At 41.4% G+C, this 4,855-nt stretch overlaps 1 pseudogene; it reads left to right on the top strand.

Moving 5' to 3' along the window:
• Positions 1-2,936: 2,936 nt before the first annotated feature.
• LOC101563286 lies at positions 2,937-3,125 on the top strand (annotated as a pseudogene).
• The last annotated feature ends 1,730 nt before the right edge of the window (positions 3,126-4,855 follow it).

Raw genomic sequence — 4,855 nt, 5'->3', positions numbered from 1 at the left:
TTAGAAGCACTTAGTACTACTTTGATTATAGTTACCACTACATTTTTTAGTTCCGAAATTATTTCTGATCTGATTTCTTCTATACCTTTCTGCAGTTGTTTCTTTATTTCCAATGCTATTATTTCAGAGATTTCAAGTGTGTGATTTCCAATTTCTTCTATTCTAGTGTCTTCTGCATTTGTACTGGATGGACTTGGGGCCTGAGACTGTGTTTTGTTCCTTCTCTTTGTCATTCTGTATACCACTGTCTTCTGACCTTTGGTGTAGAGCTTAGATAGAGTTATTACCTTAGCACCAGGTCCGGATCTATGAAGTTCAGATTCCTCCAGTGGGTGTTGTTTGGATCTGGCTGTTGTGCTCCACTTCTTTCTGCTGCAGGCATTAGAGTTGAACCCTTTGTGTCATTCTGGCAAGATGTTCTGCTCCTGAATCAGCTGGGTGGGTCTTGCCTCTAGCCTCTTTGCAGGGAATTCTTCTGAAGGGTTCTGTGCTGGGTCTGCACTATGGGTTGAATGAAGATCTTTGGCCCTCGGTTGTCTCACTCACTCGCCGGGCCTGCACTCTGGGTCTATTCAGGATCCGGTGGCCCCAGTCTTCTCACTCACTCCCTGGGCCTGAGCTCCGGGTCTGTTCAGGATCCAGTGGCCCCGGTCTTCTCACTCACTCCCTGGGCCTGCGTTCCTGGTCTGTTCAGGATCCCATGGCCCAGGTCGTCTCACTCACTCATTGGGCCTGCGCTCTGGGTCTCAAAAATCAACTTTTTAAAATCTCTTGAGTGAGCCCACCAGAGCCCGCCAGGATCTTCATTCAACCCAGAGCATAGGCCCAACATGTGAGTGAGACTGCCAGGGGCCTCTGTATTCTAAATCGACCCAGAGCACAGGCCCGGTGTGTGAGTGAGACCCCCAGGGGCTGCTGGATTCTCATTTGATCCAGAGCGTAGGCCCACCCAGCATGTGCAGGGAAACCAGCAGAACTCTCTGCAGAGAGGCTAGAGGCAAGACCCACCCAGCTGATTCAGGAGCAGAACATCTTGCCAGAGTGTCACAAAGGGTTCAGCTCTAATGGCTGCAGCAGGAAGAAGTGGATCACAGCAGCCAGACCCCAGCCAGATCCAAGCAACACCCACCTGGAGGAATCTGAACTTCATAGATCCGTACCAGGTGCTAAAGTAATAACTCTATCTAAGCTCTACACCAAAGGTCAGAAGACAGTGGTATACAAAATAGCAAAGAGAAGGAACAAAATGCAGTCTCAGGCCTGAGTCTACCCAGAACAAATGCAGAAGACACTAGAATAAAAGAAATTGGAAATCACACACTTGAAATCTCTGAAATAATAGCATTGGAAGTAAAGAAACAACTGCAGAAAGGTATAGAAGAAATCAGATCAGAAATAATTTCAGAACAAAAAAAAGTAATGATAACTATAATCAGAGAAGTACTAAGTGCTTCTAAAGAATACACTGATAAAAAAAATAGAGCAGAACACAAAAAAGATGGAACCCCTGAATAAGCAATACAGGAAAGAAATAGAATGTATGAAACAGGTTCAAAGTGATATATGGGAAATTAAAACCTCAATCACAAGCTGGCAAAACCATTTGAATGAAAGTGAAAACAGACTTTCAAACCTTAAAAACACCATTGCAGCTAGTGAAAAAATAAGAAAAGATCTCTTAAAAACAACTAGAATGGGGCCAGGGAGATAGCTCAGTAGAATAAGCGCTTGCCTGACAAGTGCAAGGGCCTGAGTTCAATCCATGGTTCAGGGAAAAAAAAAAACAAACAACTAGGATGCAGGAAAAAATAATTGTAAAACATGCAAGATGATGCAAAGATGAACAATGTGAAACTAATAGGCATCAATGAGAAAGAAGGAGTCAGTACAAATGATATAAAAAGAATATGGGCAGAAGTAATAGCAGAAAACTTCCCAAATATGGGGCAACAATCTGACATTCCTGTAATCGAAGCATATAGAACTCCAAATAACATCAACCCAGTTAAAACCACACCCAGATATATAATAATCAAGATCCCAGAAATTCAGCATAGGAACAATATACTAAAAGCTGCCAAAGAAAAGAAGCATCACATTTAAAGGAAAACCCATCAGAATAACAGCAGATTTCTCTTCAAAAGCCATCAAGTCAAGAAGAGCATGGAGCAAAGTACTTGAAGTCTTGCAAGAAAACAAATTCCCACTCAGACTGATAAACCTTGCAAAACTCTCTTTCAAGAATAATGGAGAAGTTAAATACTTCCATGACAAACAACAACTAAAGAATATCATGAAGACAAAGCCAAGCCTACACAGACTATTAAATGATGTTCTAGAGAGGGAGCAAATTGATCATAGCCCCATGAATGAGAATGGAAAGAACCCACCAAATAGGGCAAAGAATTAAACACAGGAGAATAACAGTGTAGTCTAGAAGGTGAGGTTGCAAACTCCAGGGGAAGACATGTCCCTGAACTTTTACCCTCTCACCCCTGAGAAGAGCTTTTAGAGTCAACAAGAGGAAAATGAACGAGGCTCTGAACCATGGCTGGAGTATCCCTGAAGATGAAGGGAACAGAAACGGTAGATAATAGAAAAGTGCACAGGAGTTGGAGGCTGGATGCATGGAGCTGCCAATTTGAGCCTGAACCTGGTTCCTTGATACCTTAACAGGAGTGGGTACAGCCACTTGTACCCCCTTTGTGACAAGCCACTCAAATGACTACTTCATCATCTCTCCCCTGACCTCCTCTGCCTACTCCAACCCCAAGTCTTCAGCATCTGGCTGGGCCGTGTGCAGGGTGTCTGGCCCCAGGGAGAGATGGGGTGAGCTGCAGTCCACATCTACACAGCTATAAATAGGATGACTGTGGCTGCTCCTCAGCCTCCCTTCTTCAGTCTTCACACACAGGAGCTGTTCACACACCTGGACCATGGACCCTGAGGAATGTACCTGCATGTCTGGAGGAATGTGCATTTGTGGAGACAACTGCAAATGCACAATTTGCAATTGTAAAACATGTCACAAAAGCTGCTGTGCCTACTGCCCCCAAGGCTGTGCCAAGTGTGCCCGAGGCTGCATCTGCAAAGGGAGCTCTGACAAGTGCAGCTGTTGTGCCTGAAACCCATCCGTCACGGTGGGAAAGAACCTGGGAAGTATCTGTACAGTGCATGAATCAAAAAGTTGAAACGATTGTACAGTAAATTTTGTTTTTTATATATCTGTCCAAAGGTGGTGTTGGTAATATTCATGTAAAATGATTGGAGCAATAAAGTTGTCACTTGTGAAAAAAAAAATAAAATCTCTTAAATTGGCCCTAAGTTTATAAAATAAATCCTAAAGGTAACTAACATCTTGGGTATAAATATTGAGCTATTCATAAATATTTGTAATGTACTGTATGTCTTGTATCTACTAAAAATCTCTCATATATTTTTGGGGACAGATAAAGGGAGAAAGAAAAAAGAGAAAAATGAAGGAGGTCTGGGCTAATAACATGGTGGTCTAAGCACCTGCCTGGCAAGCACAAGGACCCAGGTTTGATCCCTGGTTCTGCATGCAATGCCAGCCCCAGAACCCTGGGCTTGCCGTGCCAGCCACAAAAACAGGGTATAGTGGTGCATGCCTGTAATCCCAGTGTTGGGGAGGCTGAGATAAGAGGATCCCTACAAGTCTGGGCTACATAGTGAGACTCTGTACCAAGTAAATAAATAAATAAATAAATAAATAAATAAAATTTTTTTTTAATTTAAGAAAAAGATGGAATCATGTGTAGATCTCTTGAGGTCTGTCTATGTGAGCTGTCTGTCTTCTCTTGCGATAAATGCTTACACTGCATGTGCACCCTGTGTCAAGCCAACGTTAAGCCACAACCTGTCTTGCTTTTTGTCACAATTAGCCTAGGCATCTGTGTTAGTCACACGGATATCTATTATTTTATCTCCATAGCCAGCATCCTTGTTCCAGACACATAGATACTTTGATTTTTATGAACACATCAAGAAGGCAGGAAAAAGGAGTTATAAACAACAGTTGGACTTTTATTCAAAAATTTACCAGGGCTTGGGAGATGGCACAGTAGAATAAGCGCTTCCCTGGCAAGCACAAGGGCCTGAGTTCAATCCTCAGTTCTGGAAAAAAAAAAAAAAATTACCTTAAGATCTTTATATCTAGGGACCTGGATCCTATATAAGGAACTTATAGAGGATTTAAAAAATCTGGAGATGTCACTTAGCAGTAATAAATCACATACCATTATAACACAATCCTATAACAATTATAAGAGGTTTTATCAGCACAAACAGTTTTAGTCAGGATCTCAACAGTATGTAAGATCATTTTTAGAATTCCGTCTTTGAAGACCTATACACTTGGGAAACATAAATACATTTAGTACTCAATGAGGCTAGCAATAATTAGTGTCAGAGCAACATAGAAAATACATAGAATTTTTGTGTATATTTATGAGTTTTTACACAGGCAGAATTTAGATTTTTAAAACAGGTTTATAGAATACAACTGTACTGACAAGAATTAAGGAGTGTCGGGCTGGTGAGATGGCTCAGTGGTCTAAAGCACCTACTTAGAACAAGCTAAGCTAAACAAAGCAGGGGATCACGGTTCAATCCCCCAGCACCACATGCCAGCCAGCCCCACCCCCTGGTAGGCTGAGTGGGCCACACACACACAAAATAAATAAATAAATAAATATTAAAAAAAAAAAAAAGAATTAAGGAGTGTCTTTAAAGGTCCTATAAAGTTAGGAAATAGTGTGCTTATTACCCAATATACAAATATGTCTCATTTATACAATAATAATATATTTGTTTAATCAAATAAAATAGATGTATA

This window comes from Octodon degus, unplaced genomic scaffold, assembly GCF_000260255.1.
Source record: "Octodon degus isolate 3935 unplaced genomic scaffold, OctDeg1.0 scaffold00081, whole genome shotgun sequence".
Taxonomy (NCBI): Eukaryota; Metazoa; Chordata; class Mammalia; order Rodentia; family Octodontidae; genus Octodon; species Octodon degus.
The sequence above is the reverse complement of the archived record's forward strand: the minus strand, read 5'-3'. Positions and strand labels throughout refer to the sequence as shown.